General features: G+C 48.6%; 1 long non-coding RNA gene and 2 pseudogenes across 3 annotated transcripts; 1 reads left to right on the top strand and 2 right to left on the bottom strand.

Annotated features, from left to right (window-relative positions):
- Positions 1-673: 673 nt before the first annotated feature.
- LOC138848582 (N-acetyltransferase 8B pseudogene) lies at positions 674-2,159 on the bottom strand (annotated as a pseudogene). The gene is made up of 2 exons (XR_016230261.1): positions 1,982-2,159; positions 674-1,517 (listed from the first exon to the last, which is right to left on the bottom strand). The product of XR_016230261.1 is annotated as an N-acetyltransferase 8B pseudogene (transcript).
- On the top strand, positions 1,512-9,474 carry LOC149128057 (uncharacterized). Its single transcript, XR_016230263.1, has 3 exons — positions 1,512-1,646; positions 2,196-4,279; positions 6,242-9,474. It is a non-coding gene; the product is annotated as an uncharacterized LOC149128057 (long non-coding RNA).
- A 2,195-nt stretch (positions 9,475-11,669) lies between these two features.
- Positions 11,670-21,535, bottom strand: LOC149128056 (N-acetyltransferase 8B pseudogene; annotated as a pseudogene). The gene is made up of 2 exons (XR_016230262.1): positions 12,976-21,535; positions 11,670-12,513 (listed from the first exon to the last, which is right to left on the bottom strand). The product of XR_016230262.1 is annotated as an N-acetyltransferase 8B pseudogene (transcript).
- Positions 21,536-21,627: the final 92 nt, after the last annotated feature.

Raw genomic sequence — 21,627 nt, 5'->3', positions numbered from 1 at the left:
CGACTCGCCTCCAGAGACTAGGACAACTCCACCTCCCTGCAGCGTTGGGGAGGAACCCCATGGAGAATGCTCAGGGCAGATCTTTGGTAAGGCCAGGATTCCTGTGCTTGAGGATTTGCAACCCGCTTAGGTGCACTGTGCAGCCACAGGTTTGGGGTCCACATTGGGAGTCCCAAAGGAGTGAGCAGCAGTGGCCACCAGGGCACAGGGGGAAGGGCAACCCCCGGCTCAGAAGTCCTCACTTCAGGCAGCCCTGCCCCTCAGCTGAGCCCTGGAGGAGCCACACAACTGGGGTGGTCTTGCGAGGAGAGAGAACCTTGCTGGCAAAGGGGACAGCTGGAACCATTAGCCAATTTATTTATTTATAAAGTAAACTGAAACTTTCTCAAACCATGCCTAGGCCAGTCTGGTGGACACAATGGTGCTCAGCCACCCTGTCCATCACCAACCCAGGACATCTGGGCAATCTGAGACGACAGGACTGCCCATCGTAGCTCGGCTTCAGCTACTCTCTGCAGACCCAGAGCTGAAGCCTGCACATCTTACCGTTTGGCAGCTGATTTTTCAAAGAAGGTTGTTGTGGTGCAGGAGAAATGGAACAGAAACACCCCAAGTAGAATGAATGCAGCACAGCCCCGTATGCCTCCCAGCACCACACACGTGGGACTCATACTTGCAAGAGTAAAGAGCTTTTATTGTTGATGGCACTCAAACATCAGGGTGGGCTTGTGACCACAGCAGGGTCGATGCTCTCCTGGCTCCCACACAGGCCCCCTCCCTGAGAAGAAGGCAGGCGGTAGACTAAGCGAACACTAGAAAGACCCACCAGCCTCGCACTCACGTGGAAGTAGCACTGGTGCTTGATCTCAAAGCCCATGCCCTGGTAGAGGCTCAGGGCAGCAGTCTGCACTGTGGTAGTGTCAAGCATGACCTCGCTGTAGCCCCGGGCCCAGGCAAACTGGATGACCGTCCTGACCAGGGCTTTCGCTAGCCCCTGACCCCGGTGCTCCAAGGCCACAGACAGATGGAAGAGCTGCAGCTGCTTCTCCCGCAAGGTGGGATCCTGCACGGGCAGAGCTCCCACCGTGCCCACCACCTGCCCCTCAGACTCGGCCACCCAGAAGCAGGAGCCACTCCCTCGCAGGTAGGATTTGGTGATGTCGGCCATGTCTGACTGCAGACTCAGGGCCACGTACTTCTTCCAGGGATAGGAGGCAGCAAGCCTCAGGACCACGAGGACGGCAAGGCTGGCCAGCAGTGCGAGGAGCCAGGAGCCAGAGAAAAAGAGGAGGACGAGGGGGACCCCAGGTAAGAGCAGGAGGGTTTGGGGCTGCCTCAGCAGGTGGCGGAAAGCACTGGGAATGTGCTCCTCCATCCCCTGGGAGAACAAGGCCAGGACACTTTTGCGGTCTCTCTCCTGGTATTTGCGGATGTGATAAGAAGCCATGAGAGATGTCTGTGTCTGAATGTCGATGTCCAGAGTGACAGCTGGGCGCCCCTGCACTCCTGCTACTGCCCTGGAGAAGAGAGAGGAAGCCACGTGAGTGTCCCGTGCTCCCAGGATCCTTGTACCATCTGTTCTGGCGATGTGACCTTGGCCACGGCACTCAACCTCTGTGAGGCAGCGGGCTCATCTGTACCACAGGGTACAGAATAAGATCTGAGAAGTTAACGCGCTAGCACATGTAATACTTGCACACTTGAAATCGTGTCCTCCGCCGTCATGTCTCATTTCCCTGTCATCTCCTGGCCACACTGGGCTGGACCATGCAGCAGCCTCTGTGCCCCATGCCCTGTGGCCCCCTCCAAGCCCATGATTGCAGAAATTCTGTGTCCCAAGCACCCCTTTCAGCACAGGCTCCTCCCTGATTTGTCCATGTTTAGCCTAATGAGAGGACATCGCCTCCAACCACCAGCACGGGCCCCAGGACTCCACCCTGCTCTCAGAGCCCCAGCCTTGTCCCCCTCCCCAGCCTCTCACCTGCTCTCCAGAGCTGAGCGTGTGCAGCATGGCCTCAGACCCTCAGCCTGTCCCTGGCATCCAGGAGGGACTGTTCTGGGCCTGCCCCACCTCTGCTGGGTGGCCGCCTCATTGGCTGACACCTGGATGTTTGATAATCATCAACCATAGGGTCAAGGTGCTGGGCTGTGACAGCTCAGGGAGCCCCAGTCTAATTTTTTTTTTTCATCACCAGGAAAGGAGAAACTCCTTGGGGAAGGCTGGCCACCATTTTTCCTGCCTTTGTTGAAATGGCACCTTTGTCCCTGTACACACTTGGAGACTGCAGCACTGGCGCTGTGTTCCTTTGATGGCTGAGCAGCAGGGTCCTTCTCTCCCTACCCAAGCTTTCCCTGCTCCAGGAAAATCTACCCTTCGCAGTTCCTGCACTCAGCACCCTGCATCCAGGTCCACTCCTTCATTGCCTCATCAGCAGTTGTGCCCGGTGCCCTCCTATGCTGCAGGTGTCACTGCTGCCAGCAATGCTGACAAGCAGGAGACAGGCAGACACAGACAGGACACTTCCTCCTCCACTCAACTGCTGAGCTACAGAAGGGGGCTTCCCTTGTAACCATGAGCTCACACCAGTCCTGCCATTCTGCCCAACCTCACAGATCAGCATCCTATTCTGTGGCTGCCTGTAGCCATGGGCACAGTGGATGATTCAAGCAAGGCCTCTTGTGGCAGGTGCCATGTGAGCTCTTGGGACACCTCAGACAGGCCAGCATCTTAGGGAGCTCTCAGAAACTTTGGGGTCTGGGGTCAGGCGGGCATACCTCACAGCTGGGACAAGGGTTGGGAGGCTGGGGACAGATGGCACCAGATCCTCCAAGAGAGTGTGACAAGACATGGTGCCATGACCACAGGACAAAGTGGGCCTGAGCAGGCAGAGTGAGGGGAGCTTCTCAGGCTGAGGACCCTGGGGCAGTGTTAAGACAAGACGTGTAGGGAATGATGGCTGATGTGGCCCCTCTCGGGGAGAGGAGGGCAGGGATCTGCCAGGCAAGACCCATGTCCAGCTGAGTGTGGATCTATCCCCAGAGTAATGAGAATCCCTGGATACTCTTAGAAATTGAAATAAGTAAAATATGTTATGCATGTTCCTGTTGATGGCTATATGCATGTGTGCACATGTGTTTGTTCTATGCATATGTGTGTGTTTTGTGTGCGTGTGTGAGCTTAAAGGTATGTCTGTGGCTGTATGTGGAGAATCATGGCAGGAAGAAGGACTTGAAGCAGATATCCCCACAGGAAAATGCAGCACCAAGTGACACAAGTGCCCCCAGGTACCACAGGTTGCTCACTGCACAAGTGAGGCTGACCTAGAGGGTGCTGGGAATTAACCTGAACTTGCCCTGATTCCCGATCAATGAGCTCCAACACAGAGCCGAGTGTGTCCAAGCACAATGGCTCTAAGTCTATAGTTGCAGACATTGCTCGCCGTGTCACCCATGCATCCAAGGGCTGCTCTGCTTGAGTGGGGTGACTTTTCCTGTGTTCATAGAGGAGCCCTCAGGGTGAGGAGAGGGGCCCGAGTGGCAGCTGGTCCTCAGAGGCAGACAGGATCATGGCAGTCCCTCATAAAGATGTATTTTGAGGCTGAAATACATACAGGCATTAAAATTAGTCTCATGGGAGCAAGGATTATGAAGGAGTCAGAGATGACAGCCAGGCTTGAGGCAAGAGCACCCAAGAGGGAGATGAAGAGAGACCAGTTCTGCAAGAATTGACATTGCCCTATGGACATTAAAGCTGGAAGGCGGCAGCAGGGGCTGGGCTGGAAGGTGGAGGCTGCCGACCCTGATCTTTGGCCTCTGAGGAGGCCTCAAAGTGAAATTTAACCACCACCTAAGTGGAGATGCGTCCCTGGGTGTTTGTCACATGCTTTCAGCATATCTCAGCAGTGCCCTAAAATATTTCAAAGTTATGCAAAGTTGAGCCAGGAGGCCTGAGAAACAGAGCTCCAGGCTGCAGGTGCTGGTGGAAGCCTGGCTAAATTAACCTGCAGGAATCCAATTCTCACAGCCATGGGCAATCTTTTTTTAAATTATTTTATTTTTTTACAAGGTGGCTGACTAGAGAGGCCCTTCACTCACTTCAGCCACAGAAAAATGCCAGAACACAAGGAAGAATTGAGTTCCAGGAGACAGACTGAGGGCAAACGTCAGGAGCGAAGCCGCGAGACCCGCCGACAGCACAGACTGGACCGCCAGCGCCAGAGCAGAAAGCCCCTGCAGCTCGCGCGCCAGCGCCAGGCCCGGCCGCCATCTTGCTGGGAAGGTGAGTGGAAAGAGCGGGAATCCCCCCCACCCCCGGAGTCTAGAAAGCCGACTGGGGCACAGAGCGACTCCTTTCCGACCTAGCCTCCCTCTGCCCCCAAAGCGCCAGACCTGTGCAGCTGTGGTGTGGCCGCTGCTGAATTCTGTTCAGAGGTAGGGGACAGCAAGCAGCCATCTGCCAGCAGAAGCCCCCAGGGCCAGGGCCAGGGCCAGGGCCAGGACGCACTCCTGGGCAGCGAGCAGGCCCGCTGCACCTGGAAGTGGCGGAATTTCAGGGCAGGAGTCCAGGACAGCGCAAACTCGCCCTGTGGAGGGCGGCGGGGGTCTCGGGCGTTTCCCTTTGGCTTCTTGGGGCACCGCGCCAGCCAAAGCCCATAAATGCCTCCGTCTCCAAGGACCAGCCCGAGGCCGCCTCACTTGGTGTCTCTTAGCGCACACAGCTGGGTGGCCAGGAAGTGGTCCTCGTGTGCCCTGTGGGAACTGGAGGAGGGTCCTTCTGTGCTGGCAGCTCAGTGACTGTTGCTGTGGGTGCTGCAACTGTGGGTGCTGAACAAATCTTTTCTTTAAAAGAAAAAAAAAGTTCTGCAGAAATAGATCCTGATTTGAAGTAAATCTTTGAAAAGCCTTGAGAAAGAATTCAACAATGATCTTATGGAAATTCAATGAGATGCAACATAGATGAAGAAAACAATACCTAATACGAGTGGGAAATCTAACAAAGACTTGGAAGTCATTGTTTAAAAATAAGTTTTTGAGCTGAAAAATTTCTTTTTTTTTTAACTTTTATTTAATGAATATAAATTTCCAAAGTACAGAATATTGATTACAATGGCTTCCCCCCCATAACGTCCCTCCAACCCGCAACCCTCCACTTATCCACTCCCTCTCCCCTTCCATTCACATCAAGATTCATTTTCGATTCTCTTTATATACAGAAGATCAGTTTAGCATACATTAAGTAAAGATTTCAACAGTTTGCTCCCACACAGAAACATAAAGTGAAAAATACTGTTTGAGTACTAGTTATAGCATTAAATCTCAATGTACAGCACACTAAGGACAAAGATCCTACATGAGGAGTAAGTGGTCAGTGACTCCTGTTGTTGACTTAACAAATTGACACTCTTGTTTATGGCCTCAGTAATCACCCTAGGCTCTTGTCATGAGCTGCCAAGGCTATGGAAGCCCCCTGAGTTCACTGACTCTGATCATTTTTAGACAAGGCCATGGTCAAAGTGGAAGTTCTCTCCTCCCTTCAGAGAAAGGTACCTCCTTCTTTGATGACCCATTCTTTCCACTGGGATCTCAATCACGGAGATCTTTCATTTAGGTTTTTTTTTTTTTTTTCCCCCAGAGTGTCTTGGCTTTCCATGCCTGAAATACTCTCATGGGCATTTCAGCCGGATCCGCATGCCTTAAGGGCTGATTATGAGGCCAGAGTGCTGTTAGGACATTTGCCATTCTATGGGTCTGCTGTGTATCTCACTTCCCATGTTGGATCATTCTCTCCCTTTTTGATTCTATCAGCTAGTATTTGCAGACACTATTCTTGTTTCTGTGATCCCTTTGGTTCTTAGTCCTATCATTACGATCAATTGTGAACAGAAATTGATCACTGGGACTAGTGAGATGGCATTGGTACATGCCACCTCGATGGGATTGAATTCGAATCCCCTGGTATGTTTCTAACTCTACTGTTTGAGGTAAGTCAGCTTGAGCATGTCCCAAATTGCACATATCTTCCCTCTCTTATTCCCACTCTTATATTTAACAGCAGTCACTTTTCAGTTAAGTTTCAGCACTTAAGAAGAATTGTGTATTGATTACAGTATTCAACCAAAAGTATTAAGTAGAACAAACAAAAAAAATACTAAGAGGGATAACATATTAAGCTGCTCATCAACAGTCAGGGTGAGGGCTGATCAAGTCACCGTTTCTCATAGTGTTCATTTCACTTTAACAGGTTTCCTTTTTGGTGCTCAGTTAGTTGTCACCTATCAAGGAGGAGCTGAAAAATTTCAACTAATGAAATAAAACCACACTATTGAGAGCTTCAGCAACAAAATAGATGAAGTGGAGGAAAGAATTTCTGATCTTGAGGACAAGGCCTTGAAATAATCAAATTGACAAAAATAAAGAGAAAATAATTTTAAAGAGTGAAGGAGGCCTATGAGGCTTTTGGGATACCATTAAGGGAGTAAATATTCATGTATCATAGGTACCTAAAGGAGAAGGAGGGAAAGGGCACTGAGAACCTGCTGAACGAAATAATGGTTGAAAACTTTGCATGTCTTGGAAGAGATATGAATATCCAGGTCCTGGAAGCTCTGAGTACCTCAACCAGACAAGCACGAAGACCTCCACAGCATACTGTAGTCAGAGTTTCAGAAGGTAAAGACAAAGAGAGAAGCCTAAAGAAAGTGAGAGAAAAAATCAAGTTATGTAAAATATAATCCAATAGACTTCTCATCAAAATTCTTGCAGTCGAGAGTGGGATGATATATCCAAAGTCTCGATAGAGAAAGGCTCCCACCAAGAACATCGTGTCGAGTGAAGCTCTTTCCGAAGTAAAGGAGAAATGAAAAAACAGACGTAGCTGTTTGCTGCCTACAGAAATGCTCTTCACTTGTAAAGATATGCATATACTGAAAGTAAAGAGTTGGAAAAGGATATACCATGCAAATGGAAGCCAAAACAGGGAGGAGTAGCTATACTCACATCAGGTGAAACAGAATTGAATTAAAAAACTGTTTAAAAGGACATTATACATTGATTAGAGGGCTGATTCAGAATGAGATACAATAATCATAAATATCCATGAACTCAAAACCACCCTGATCCATAAGGAAATATTATAGGCCTAAAGAGATAGCTGGACTTCAGTACAATAAGTGAGGGACTTCAACACTCATTAATGAATGAACAGATTATCCAGATAGAAAGCCAACAAAGAAATATCAGAGTGGAGCCACATTAGAGATCAAATGGATCTGACATTTACAGAAATTTCACCCAATAGGTACAGAATACACATTCTTCTCAGCACATGAACATTTTCTAGGATAATTCAATAGTAGGCCACAAATCAAGTCTCAGTACATTTAAAAAATAGAAACATACCATGTTGTCTTCTCAGACCACAAAGGAAAAAACTAGAAGTCAATCATAATAATAATAATAGAAAATTGACAAGTACACGAAACTTGAACATGTTGTTGAATGACCAGTAGATCACTGACGAAATTAAAAAGGAAACTGAAAATTTCATGAAATAGCTGAAAATGAAAATACAGCTTATCAAAATTGTGGGAGATGCTGGCACTGTGTTGTAGCACGTTAAATCTTTTTTTTTTTTTTTTTTTTTTGACAGGCAGAGTGGACAGTGAGAGAGAGAGACAGAGAGAAAGGTCTTCCTTTGCCATTGGTTCACCCTCCAATGGCTGCCGTGGCCGGCGTGCTGCGGCCAGTACACCGCGCTGATCCAATGGCAGGAGCCAGGTACTTATCCTGGAGTCAATGGGGTGCAGAGCCCAAGCACTTGGGCCATCCTCCACTGCACTCCCTGGCCACAGCAGAGAGCTGGCCTGGAAGAGGGGCAACCGGGACAGAATCCGGCGCCCCGACCGGGACTAGAACCCGGTGTGCTGGCGCTGCAAGGCGGAGGATTAGCCTAGTGAGCCGCGGCGCCGGCCCCAGCACGTTAAATCTTTATCTGGGATGCCAGCATCCCGTGTCAGATCACCAGACTGAGTCCCAGCAGCTCTGCTTCCAATCTAGCTCCCTGCTAAAGTGCTTGGGAAAGCTGGGGAAGATAGTCCAAGTATTTGGGCCACCTGCCACCCACATGGAAAATAAACTATCTAATGATACATCTCATTGACACAGAAAAACACAAACCAAACCAAACTCCAAAATTAGCAGGAGGCAAGAAATAGTAAGAATAAGAGAGGAAATAAATGAAATTGAAACAAAAAAATAAGACAAAAGGTCAACAAAATGAAAAAATTTTTTAAAAATAATAAATCAAAATAGACAACCTTAAGGCAGACTGACAAAGGAAAAAATGGAAGTCAAATAAAAAATTAGAGATGGGAAGTGTGCTGTGGTGCAATGTGATATCACTGTCTGCGATGCCAGCATCGTATATCAGAGTGCCAGTTCAGGTCCTGAGTCCCAGCTGCTCCACTTCTGATCCAGCTCCCTGATAATGCACCTGGAACACAGTGGGAGTTGGCTCAAGGGATTGGGCCCCTACCATCCTTATGGGAGACCAGATGAAGTTCCAGTTTCCAGCTTTGGTCTGGTCCAGCCACAGCCATTATGGCCATTGGACAGAGTGAACCAGTGGATGGAAACTCTGTTTCTCTCTTCCTCTATGTCAAGTAAATAAACGAATCAACAATCCCTTTTAAAAAATGAACTTAGAGGTAAAACAGGAGACACTATAACTGATAACGCAGAAATACAAAAGAGCATAAGAAACTGTTATGAACAACTAACTATACGCTAACAAATTATAAAACCTTGAAGAAATGGCTAAATTCCTGACCAATATTAAATCAAGAAGGTATGAAATTAGAAACAGACTCATAACAAGTAATGAGATTAAAGTAGTATTTAAAAGTCTCCCATCGGGGCTGGCACTGTGGCATAGTGGTCTAAGCCTCTGAATTCTTTATTTTTTAAAAGGTTAATTTAAAGATTTTTTTAAAAGTGTCTTTCAAATAAATAGAATAAATCTTTTTTTTAAAAAAAAGAATTCAGTTTTAAAGCCATCAAACCTGGACTTTTCATTGATGGGAGACCTGTAAGATTTTATTTCTTTATTTACTTGAAAGGCAGAGTTACAGAGAGGTAGAGGCAGAGAGAGAGAAAAGTCTTCCATCCACTGGTTCACTACCCAAATGAACTGATCTGAAACCAGGAGCATCTTCTGGGTCTCCCATGCAGTGCAGGGGCCCAAGGACTTGGGCCATCCTGTACTGCTTTCCCAGGCCATAACAGAGAGCTGGATCGGAAGTGGAGTAGCCAGTACACAAATTGACACAAACTGGCAACCATAGGGGATGCCAGCGCTTCAGGCTGGGGCTTTAACATGCTGCGCCACAGCACCAGCCCCTTTACAACTGAATTCTACAAAACATTTTGAGAGGGATGAATTCCAATACTCCTCAGTCTATTAAAAAATATTGAAAAGGATGGAACGCTGCCAAAATCTTGAGGCCAGCATCACTCTATCAAAACCAAACCAAAGGCACAACACAAAAAGAAAATTACAGACCGATAACTTTAATGAACATAGATGCAGAAATTCTCAACAAAATATTAGCTACCCAAATCCTTGCTACGTCAAGAGCACCATACATCACGATCGATTTATCCCTGATTGTAAGGGTGGCTCAACGTTTGCAAATCAATAAATGTCTTCAGTCACATCAACAGAATGAAGAACAATACCATATGATTGTCTCCCTAGATGCAGAGAAAACATCTGATAAGATTCAATGTCCTTTCATGATAAGAAAAAAAAAGTGACAGCTAAGTATAGAAGGAACACACTTCAACGTTGTAAAGGCTATATAAAACAAACCAGCAGCCATTATTGTGCTGAATGGCCTGGACAAGACAGAGGGGTGCACTCTTACCTGTTACTGGATAGCTATTGGAAGTGGTAGCAAGGGCAATTTTGGAAGAGAAAGAAAGGGCATCGAAAGTGGAAAGGAGGAAATCAAAATATTGATGTTTGTAGGTGGCATGATGTTGTACATGGAAAAAACTGGACATTCTACCCAACCAGAAAGCTGTTAGAACTGAGAAACTAATTCGGTAAAGTCACAGGGCTCAAAATCAACGTACAAAATCAGTAGCATTTTCATATGCCAATACTGGTCTTACCAAAAGAGCAATCACCCCCCACCTACTCACAGGGGGACGCTGAGGCCAGGAGAGTCTGAGATGCTCCAGTTTGGAGGCAGAAGAGGTGAGGCCTGGGCTGGGGCCCGCTTGGGCCAGGAGCTGGGGAGCAGAGGGCACAAGACTGCTGTTGACAGTTTTTACGCTGGGGTGAAACTCGGCAGCTCCCACTGCCCTCGGCACAGCAGCAGCTCCGTCCCCCGTGAAACTCCTCCACATCGCCATCGTCTCTAACCTCTCAGAGTGTCAGCGCGCTAGAAATGCCTCCTTGTGCTCCCTGTTGGAGGTGAAATTGACCCAACATAAACACCCATTCTCACTGGTTCATTTGGTGGCAATTGGTACAGTCACAACACTGGGTGATGGCCGCCTTTATCAGCCCCAGCCATTGTTACCAACTAGAGGGTGGGGCCTCAAGGACCCCTTGCTTCCCATTCCCTTGACACACACCCCCAGCAAACCCACGCTGCTCCTGATCCCCTCCTTGGAAAGAGCACATTTTGGTCTCAGACTTCAAGACGCAAACTCTTAGCTGCCACATGAAATGCCTCTGTCTGGGGGTCCAGTATAGCTCCTTGGTCCCCTAATCCACCACCAGGACCAGTGGTGGTCCTCCGCCCGGATCACAGAGATGTACTCACTGAGCACCTCAGCTTCAAGAAAACTCCACTCACTGCACTGAATATGGACTTGGCCCAGGACTTGAGTGGGGCTGCTCAGGGTGAGCTAGCCCCTCCCCATGGCTGTTAGAACTCAGATGCGTCTTGGTGGTGCCAGCAGAGGGCGATGTAACCTCAGCTTCCGACTCGCCTCCAGAGACTAGGACAACTCCACCTCCCTGCAGCGTTGGGGAGGAACCCCATGGAGAATGCTCAGGGCAGATCTTTGGTAAGGCCAGGATTCCTGTGCTTGAGGATTTGCAACCCGCTTAGGCGCACTGTGCAGCCACAGGTTTGGGGTCCACATTGGGAGTCCCAAAGGAGTGAGCAGCAGTGGCCACCAGGGCACAGGGGGAAGGGCAACCCCCGGCTCAGAAGTCCTCACTTCAGGCAGCCCTGCCCCTCAGCTGAGCCCTGGAGGAGCCACACAACTGGGGTGGTCTTGCGAGGAGAGAGAACCTTGCTGGCAAAGGGGACAGCTGGAACCATTAGCCAATTTATTTATTTATAAAGTAAACTGAAACTTTCTCAAACCATGCCTAGGCCAGTCTGGTGGACACAATGGTGCTCAGCCACCCTGTCCATCACCAACCCAGGACATCTGGGCAATCTGAGACGACAGGGGCTGGACCATCGTAGCTCGGCTTCAGCTACTCTCTGCAGACCCAGGAGCTGAAGCCTGCACATCTTATCGTTTGGCAGCTGATTTTTCAAAGAAAGTTGTTGTGGTGCAGGAGAAATGGAACAGAAACACCCCAAGTAGAATGAATGCAGCACAGCCCCGTATGCCTCCCAGCACCACACACGTGGGACTCATACTTGCAAGAGTAAAGAGCTTTTATTGTTGATGGCACTCAAACATCAGGGTGGGCTTGTGACCACAGCAGGGTCGATGCTCTCCTGGCTCCCACACAGGCCCCCTCCCTGAGAAGAAGGCAGGCGGTAGACTAAGCGAACACTAGAAAGACCCACCAGCCTCGCACTCACGTGGAAGTAGCACTGGTGCTTGATCTCGAAGCCCATGCCCTGGTAGAGGCTCAGGGCAGCAGTCTGCACTGTGGTAGTGTCAAGCATGACCTCACTGTAGCCCCGGGCCCGGGCAAACTGGATGACCGTCCTGACCAGGGCTTTTGCTAGCCCCTGACCCCGGTGCTCCAAGGCCACAGACAGATGGAAGAGCTGCAGCTGCTTCTCCCTCAAGGTGGGATCCTGCACGGGCAGAGCTCCCACCGTGCCCACCACCTGCCCCTCAGACTCGGCCACCCAGAAGCAGGAGCCACTCCCTCGCAGGTAGGATTTGGTGATGTCGGCCATGTCTGACTGCAGACTCAGGGCCACGTACTTCTTCCAGGGATAGGAGGCAGCAAGCCTCAGGACCATGAGGATGGCAAGGCTGGCCAGCAGTGCGAGGAGCCAGGAGCCAGATAAAAAGAGGAGGATGAGGGGGACCCCAGGTAAGAGCAGGAGGGTTTGGGGCTGCCTCAGCAGGTGGCGGAAAGCACTGGGAATGTGCTCCTCCATCCCCTGGGAGAACAAGGCCAGGGCACTTTTGCGGTCTCTCTCCTGGTATTTGCGGATGTGATAAGAAGCCATGAGAGATGTCTGTGTCTGAATGTCGATGTCCAGAGTGACAGCTGGGCGCCCCTGCACTCCTGCTACTGCCCTGGAGAAGAGAGAGGAAGCCACGTGAGTGTCCCGTGCTCCCAGGATCCTTGTACCATCTGTTCTGGCGATGTGACCTTGGCCACGGCACTCAACCTCTGTGAGGCAGCGGGCTCATCTGTACCACAGGGTAAAATAAGATCTGAGAAGTTAACGCGCTAGCACATGTAACACTTGCACACTTGAAAGCGTGTCCTCCGCCGTCATGTCTCATTTCCCTGTCATCTCCTGGCCACACTGGGCTGGACCGTGCAGCAGCCTCTGTGCCCCATGCCCTGTGGCCCCCTCCAAGCCCATGATTGCAGAAATCCTGTGTCCCAAGCACCCCTTTCAGCACAGGCTCCTCCCTGATTTGTCCATGTTTAGCCTAATGAGAGGACATCGCCTCCAACCACCAGCACGGGCCCCAGGACTCCACCCTGCTCTCAGAGCCCCAGCCTTGTCCCCCTCCCCAGCCTCTCACCTGCTCTCCAGAGCTGAGCGTGTGCAGCATGGCCTCAGACCCTCAGCCTGTCCCTGGCATCCAGGAGGGACTGTTCTGGGCCTGCCCCACCTCTGCTGGGTGGCCGCCTCATTGGCTGACACCTGGATGTTTGATAATCATCAACCATAGGGTCAAGGTGTGCAGGCGTACACCTTCCGGATAGGTTAACGCCGGCGAGACCTCGGAGACACCAGACGCGTTTATCGGCTTTTCAGCTTCACTTTATTTTTCAGCAGACTCGCGTTACATGTCGCGAACGCCCGCCCTGTTACCGGCATTCATTCACAACTCCTTCATTCACCACTCCCGCTTACTACTGGCCTTCATTCACAGCTCCCGCCTGTTACCGGCGTTCATTCATAACTCCCGCCTGTTTCCGGCGTTCATTCACAACTCCGCCTGTTACCGGCGTTCATTCATTACTCCGTCTTTTACTAGCGTTCATTCATTCCTCCGTCTTTTACCAGCGTTCATTCATTCCTCCGTCTTTTACCAGCGTTCATTCCTTCCCCCGTCTTTTACCAGCGTTCATTCACTCCCCCGTCTTTTACCAGCGTTCATTCACTCCTCCGTCTTTTACCAGCGTTCATTCATTCCCCGTCTTTTATCAGCGTTCATTCCTTCCCCCGTCTTTTACCAGCGTTCATTCACTCCCCCCGCCCACCGTCCACCTATTTATATATATATATCATTCACGGAAAACATGTTACCAACTAAGTGTGGGAAACATGCAATAACAGGATGCTTAAAGTCAAAACAGGATCTTGCAATTAGCAACGGGCAGGGTGGAAAAAGCCCAGCACTAAACTTCTTGTCGGGAGCGGCACAGCTGGCCAGGCTGTCCCGTTCCCCGACATCTCCCCCTTATTTCTTTGCAAAATGGAGTGGTACTGTGCCTGTCTTAGGTGACCAAGAGCATCTATCGGGCTTACCTGTCATTGGCACATGAACATGAGGTGTGCAGGGAGCGTTCATGCCCTGTCTTAGGTTGCCTTGAAGACCTCTCAGAACTTACCCGTCTTTGACTACCATTCCAGCAGATTCAGCCACACCTGAATCTGTCCATTTTGCATGGGGTACTGGTTATTGAATGTTAGCTGGCTTGTTTAACCACCATTTGCGTATTAACAGCCCTTGCAAGATCCGAACAATAATTGATCCTGTTATTAACATGCTACCCAAAAGACGGGACTGATTAGCGGCAAATGAAAAGTGGTTGTAGGGGTAGGTGGTAACACAAACTGCAGTAGATCGAATAACACAGGGTATGCCAACCAGGCCTAATCTTGCAACAGCTGAATAGCAGTATATCATCAAGTGCCTGGGCGGTAGATCTTGTGATGCTATCAAGTATGGACAGTGTGGAGGTTTGGCTCACGGCCATGCCAATAGCGGCCTAACAAGCTGATAACGCCGCAATTACTGCAACGACGACCACGGTGACTCCAAAGTCTCTCCTGTGTTGAACAGCCATAGAGAAGTCCTTCTCAGGCAAATACACACAACTGGAGAGGGAGAGGTAGGGCTCTCAAGAGACCCCAATACTCATCCAGCTTGGCCATTGTCGGTGACAGTGGCATCATTATTAGTAGGAGTAGGATCACGATCATCTTGCCACTCTATTGTTCTTGTCCGTCTTTCTGGAGTCCAGATTGGATTTTTTTCTTCCTGTGGGAGAAAACAAACAGCGCCTCATACCCTTCTTATTAAAGGGTATGGGCCTTTCCATTTGTTATCTTGTGGGTCTTTCCACATAATCATTTTTCTAACGTGTGGCTGAGCTTCTGTCGGTTCATGGGGTTTATTACTATTGGGGGTCTGTTCCAAGATTACATGACGTTCTGCCGGGGTGAGACCATCAGCTTTTTTATTTAAAAAATTTATGGTAAGTAAGGCAAGGTTGAGAATATCTTTAGGGGAACGGGATAGTACCCCTATTCCCCCTTTTTGTTTTAATACAAAATTTTTCAGATACAGATTAGTGCGTTCCACAACGGCTTGTCCAGTAGGGTTATATGGGATGCTGGTTAAATGAGAGATATGAAAAGTTGCTAAAAACTCAGCAAAAGCCTTAGAAGTATAAGCAGGTCCATTATCAGTTTTTATTATATTAGGAATTCCCCAAGAAGCAAAACATTGTACCATATGTTGCATTACATGGGAGGTGGACTCTTTGGCGGCGGCGGTAGCCATAACTACTCCTGAGTAAGTATCCACCGTAACATGGACACAGGATAGCTTGCCAAAGGCAGGGATATGCGTTACATCCATTTGCCAAATGTGACATGGATAAAGGCCCCGGGGATTAGCTCCAGTAGGCATAGTAACAGGCTGATGAATAACACATTTTTCACAATTTTGGACAATAGATTTAGCTTTACAAATAGGGATATTAAACCTCATACTTAAGGTCTTACTATTAACATGCCAAAGTTTGTGATATTCTGTTGCCTGTTCCATGGCAGTGCAAGCTAAAAGGAAGTGGGAATGTTGATCGGCAAGGGCATTTCCCGCAGTGAGAGGACCTGGCAGGGAGGTATGTGCTCTAATATGGGTGATAAAAATGGGATCTGATCTCCTAAATAAAGCGTGCTGAACAAGCTCAAAATAAGGAAACACTGTAGAACTTTTGGATATTAACTAAGGGGAGCCTAGCCTCTTAACAGCATTAACAACATATAAGCTATCAGAAACGATATTAAGAGGACCCTCAACCATATTTAATAACTTAGCCACTACAGCTAGCTCTGCATGTTGAGGTGAGGGAGATGCAGTAACTGCATAATGCACCTGACCTTGTAAAATAGCCACCCCGGTACCTCCTTTTGCTCCATCAGTAAAAGCTATGGGTGCTTTGGGAATGGGATTAGAATAAACTCTTTTAAAATAGTGTAAGGGTACCGTGTCGCAAAATCTAATAAAGGGATGATTGGGATAATGGTTATCTACACTTATGTCAAGGGTGATGGTGATGTGGGACCATTGCCAAGTTTCCTTAGCCCACTCCTGAATGACTACAGACTCTAACGGAAGAATGCAGGACTGTGGTCTTCTCCCTGCAATTTCTACGACTCGGTGGATGGCTTGTAAAACTAAATTTCCCATAGCCTCCGCATAGGAGGTAATAGATCTGGGCATATGGTTATGTGGGTATATAAACAACAATGGTCCTTCTTGCCAGAGTAAAGCATAGGGATAATGACTTTGTATGAACACCAAAATATTTAAGGGCATAGTGGGGTCACACCGCTGCATAGCGGTGCTCTTAAGGCGCTGTTCAAAATTTTTTAATACTGCTTTTGCCTCCTTTGTAAGTTGTCTGGGTGAATTTAGGCATGCATTGCCTTCCAGAAGTCGGAACAAAGGGTGCATTTCTTCAGTAGTCATTTTACAATAAGGCCGAATCCAGTTTAAATTTCCACACAATTTTTGTAAGTCATTTAAGGTTTTAACATGATGAGTGGAGATGATGGGGGTTAAAGAACTCTGCCCAATTTGGTTTCAGGCGCCGCGGTGGGTGGGGAGTTGAATCCCCAGTATTTATAAAAAAAGCGGCTTCATCATCATTATGAGCACTTTCGTTTTCAAGCATTTGCCTTCTAGTCTGTTTCTCCGGCCCAGACTCTAAAACTATGGGCCTCATCTCGCTGGAAGCATTGCCGGCAAAACAGCAACAGCGCATAGGATGACGGGGTAGTTCGTAAGGAGGAGCGGAGGGCATTAAGGGCAACTCCGGGTATAGTGGAAGCGATCCCAGCGTCTGCAGATGTTTCGCTTTTGGTCGGGCTCCTCCGCTTGCTTCCATCCTTTGTTCCTCTATACTATCTCCTTTTTCGCTACTATCATGGGAGTCTTCGCTGAGCTCCTCCAGTAGTTCGGAGCCTTCATCTAAGAGTTCCCCGATCTGGTCATCCTCCGACTGTAAAGCAGTATCTATCAGATAACACAAGCGGATCACTCCCTCCTCGACTCCAGCGTTTCGCAATTCACGTCCCACCCGTCTCCACCGAACCTGTGATAAATCTCCTTCTTCAACAAACCAAGGACAAGTTTTATATAGTATCCTCGTAAAATTGCACACAGCTACACTCTTTACGGGCGTCCCCGTTGCCTTTAAAAGGCGGCTAATCAATAGGTGCATTTTCGTGGTGGACTGTGTGTTCCCCATTGTACCGCGGTATTCCTAGGCTTTTTCCCCTAGACTCCCGTCTATAGACGTTTTTTTTCTTACCTTCTTTCCGAATCGCAGCGATCCGAGTCACGGCACCAGTTGCAGGCGTACACCTTCCGGATAGGTTAACGCCGGCGAGACCTCGGAGACACCAGACGCGTTTATCGGCTTTTCAGCTTCACTTTATTTTTCAGCAGACTCGCGTTACATGTCGCGAACGCCCGCCCTGTTACCGGCATTCATTCACAACTCCTTCATTCACCACTCCCGCTTACTACTGGCCTTCATTCACAGCTCCCGCCTGTTACCGGCGTTCATTCATAACTCCCGCCTGTTTCCGGCGTTCATTCACAACTCCGCCTGTTACCGGCGTTCATTCATTACTCCGTCTTTTACTAGCGTTCATTCATTCCTCCGTCTTTTACCAGCGTTCATTCATTCCTCCGTCTTTTACCAGCGTTCATTCCTTCCCCCGTCTTTTACCGGCGTTCATTCACTCCCCCGTCTTTTACCAGCGTTCATTCACTCCTCCGTCTTTTACCAGCGTTCATTCATTCCCCGTCTTTTATCAGCGTTCATTCCTTCCCCCGTCTTTTACCAGCGTTCATTCACTCCCCCCGCCCACCGTCCACCTATTTATATATATATATCATTCACGGAAAACATGTTACCAACTAAGTGTGGGAAACATGCAATAACAGGATGCTTAAAGTCAAAACAGGATCTTGCAATTAGCAACGGGCAGGGTGGAAAAAGCCCAGCACTAAACTTCTTGTCGGGAGCGGCACAGCTGGCCAGGCTGTCCCGTTCCCCGACAAAGGTGCTGGGCTGTGACAGCTCAGGGAGCCCCAGTCTAATTTTTTTTTTTTTCATCACCAGGAAAGGCGAAACTCCTTGGGGAAGGCTGGCCACCATTTTTCCTGCCTTTGTTGAAATGGCACCTTTGTCCCTGTACACACTTGGAGACTGCAGCACTGGCGCTGTGTTCCTTTGATGGCTGAGCAGCAGGGTCCTTCTCTCCCTACCCAAGCTTTCCCTGCTCCAGGAAAATCTACCCTTCGCAGTTCTTGCACTCAGCACCCTGCATCCAGGTCCACTCCTTCATTGCCTCATCAGCAGTTGTGCCCGGTGCCCTCCTATGCTGCAGGTGTCACTGCTGCCAGCAATGCTGACAAGCAGGAGACAGGCAGACACAGACAGGACACTCCCTCCTCCACTCAACTGCTGAGCTACAGAAGGGGGCTTCCCTTGTAACCATGAGCTCACACCAGTCCTGCCATTCTGCCCAACCTCACAGATCAGCATCCTATTCTGTGGCTGCCTGTAGCCATGGGCACAGTGGATGATTCAAGCAAGGCCTCTTGTGGCAGGTGCCATGTGAGCTCTTGGGACACCTCAGACAGGCCAGCATCTTAGGGAGCTCTCAGAAACTTTGGGGTCTGGGGTCAGGCGGGCATACCTCACAGCTGGGACAAGGGTTGGGAGGCTGGGGACAGATGGCACCAGATCCTCCAAGAGAGTGTGACAAGACATGGTGCCATGACCACAGGACAAAGTGGGCCTGAGCAGGCAGAGTGAGGGGAGCTTCTCAGGCTGAGGACCCTGGGGCAGTGTTAAGACAAGACGTGTAGGGAATGATGGCTGATGTGGCCCCTCTCGGGGAGAGGAGGGCAGGGATCTGCCAGGCAAGACCCATGTCCAGCTGAGTGTGGATCTATCCCCAGAGTAATGAGAATCCCTGGATACTCTTAGAAATTGAAATAAGTAAAATATGTTATGCATGTTCCTGTTGATGGCTATATGCATGTGTGCACATGTGTTTGTTCTATGCATATGTGTGTGTTTTGTGTGCGTGTGTGAGCTTAAAGGTATGTCTGTGGCTGTATGTGGAGAATCATGGCAGGAAGAAGGACTTGAAGCAGATATCCCCACAGGAAAATGCAGCACCAAGTGACACAAGTGCCCCCAGGTACCACAGGTTGCTCACTGCACAAGTGAGGCTGACCTAGAGGGTGCTGGGAATTAACCTGAACTTGCCCTGATTCCCGATCAATGAGCTCCAACACAGAGCCGAGTGTGTCCAAGCACAATGGCTCTAAGTCTATAGTTGCAGACATTGCTCGCCGTGTCACCCATGCATCCAAGGGCTGCTCTGCTTGAGTGGGGTGACTTTTCCTGTGTTCATAGAGGAGCCCTCAGGGTGAGGAGAGGGGCCCGAGTGGCAGCTGGTCCTCAGAGGCAGACAGGATCATGGCAGTCCCTCATAAAGATGTATTTTGAGGCTGAAATACATACAGGCATTAAAGTTAGTCTCATGGGAGCAAGGATATGAAGGAGTCAGAGATGACAGCCAGGCTTGAGGCAAGAGCACCCAAGAGGGAGATGAAGAGAGACCAGTTCTGCAAGAATTGACATTGCCCTATGGACATTAAAGCTGGAAGGCGGCAGCAGGGGCTGGGCTGGAAGGTGGAGGCTGCCGACCCTGATCTTTGGCCTCTGAGGAGGCCTCAAAGTGAAATTTAACCACCACCTAAGTGGTGATGCATCCCTGGGTGTTTGTCACATGCTTTCAGCATATCTCAGTAGTGCCCTAAAATATTTCAAAGTTATGCAAAGTTGAGCCAGGAGGCCTGAGAAACAGAGCTCCAGGCTGCAGGTGCTGGTGGAAGCCTGGGACAAATACCATATGTTCTCCCTGATCGGTGACAACTGACTGAACACCAAAAAGGAAACCTGTTGAAGTGAAATCGACACTATGAGAAACGGTGACTTGATCAGCATAGCCCTGACTGTTAATGAACAACTTAATACATTATCCCTCTTAGTAGTTTTTTTTTGTCTGTTCTACTTAATATGACTAGTTTAATTCTGTAATTAATACACAGTTATTCTTAAGTGTTGAAATTTAACTGAAATGTGATCCCTGTTAAACATAAGAGTGGGAATAAGAGAGGGAAGAGATGTACAATTTGGGACATGCTCAAGCTGACTTGCCCCCAATGGTAGAGTTAGAAACATACCAGAGGACTCCAATTTAATCCCATCAAGGTGGCATGTACCAATGCCATCTCACTAGTCCAAGTGATCAATTTCAGTTCACAATTGACCATAATGAAAGGACTAAGAGTCAAAGGGAGCACATAAACAAGTCTAGTACCTGCTAATACTAACCGATAGAATAAATAAAGGGGAGAGTGACCCAACATAGGAAGCGAGATACTCAGCAGACTCATAGAATGGCAGATGTCCTAAACAGCACTCTGGCCTCAGAATCAGCCCTAAAGGCATTGCGATCTGGCTGAAAAGCCCATGAGAGTATTTCAGGCATGGAAAGCCAAGACACTCTGGCAAAAAAAAAAAAAAAAAAAAGAAAGATCTCTGTGAATGAGATCCCAGTGGAAAGAACAGGTCTTCAAAGAAGGAGGTACTTAGCCGGCGCCGTGGCTCAATAGGCTAATCCTCCACCTTGCGGCGCCGGCACACCGGGTTCTAGTCCCGGTCGGGGCGCCGGATTCTGTCCCGGTTGCCCCTCTTCCAGGCCAGCTCTCTGCTATGGCCAGGGAGTGCAGTGGAGAATGGCCCAGGTGCTTGGGCCCTGCACCCCATGGGAGACCAGGAAAAGCACCTGGATCCTGGCTCCTGCCATCGGATCAGCGCGGTGCGCCGGCTGCAGTGGCGGCCATTGGAGGGTGAACCAACGGCAAAGGAAGACCTTTCTCTCTCTGTCTCTCTCTCTCACTGTCCACTCTGCCTATCAAAAAAAAAAAAAAAAAAAAAAAAAAAAAAAAAAAAAAGAAGGAGGTACCTTTCTCTGAAGGGAGGAGAGAACCTCCACTTTGACTATGACCTTGTCTAAACAAGATAAGAGTCGGAGAACTCAAGGGGCTTCCATAGCCTTGGAAACTCATGACTGCTGCATAGGGAGATTACTGATGCCATAAACAGGAGTGTCAATTTGTGAAGTCAACAACAGGAGTCACTGTGCACTTACTCCTCATGTAGGATCTCTGTCCTTAATGTGCTGTACATTGAGACTTAATGCTATAACGAGTACTCAAACAGTATATTTCACTTTGTGTTTCTATGGGGGTGAAAACTGTTGTAATATTTACTTAATGTATACTAAACTGATCTTCTGTAAAAAAAAAAAAAAAAAGAAAGAAATTATCAATTCCCAACTTGACTCTCACTGGGATTAAACATGACAATAGGTCTGATCTGATTTCATCATCATTTAAAAAATCATCTATTATTTTTCACTTTATGTTTCTGTGTGGGAGGAAACTGTTGAAATCTTTACTTAATGTATACTAAACTGATCTTCTGTAAAAAAAAAAGAAGAAGAAGAAGAAGAAGAAGAAGAAGAAGAAGAAGAAGAAGAAGAAGAAGAAGAAGAAGAAAAGAAGAAGAAAAGAAGGAGAAAAGAAGGAGAGGGAGAGGGGGAGGGGAGGGGGAGGGGG

This window comes from Oryctolagus cuniculus, chromosome 2 (genome assembly GCF_051225735.1).
Source record: "Oryctolagus cuniculus isolate XC-2025 breed Fujian yellow rabbit chromosome 2, ASM5122573v1, whole genome shotgun sequence".
Lineage (NCBI taxonomy): Eukaryota > Metazoa > Chordata > Mammalia > Lagomorpha > Leporidae > Oryctolagus > Oryctolagus cuniculus.
The sequence above is the reverse complement of the archived record's forward strand: the minus strand, read 5'-3'. Positions and strand labels throughout refer to the sequence as shown.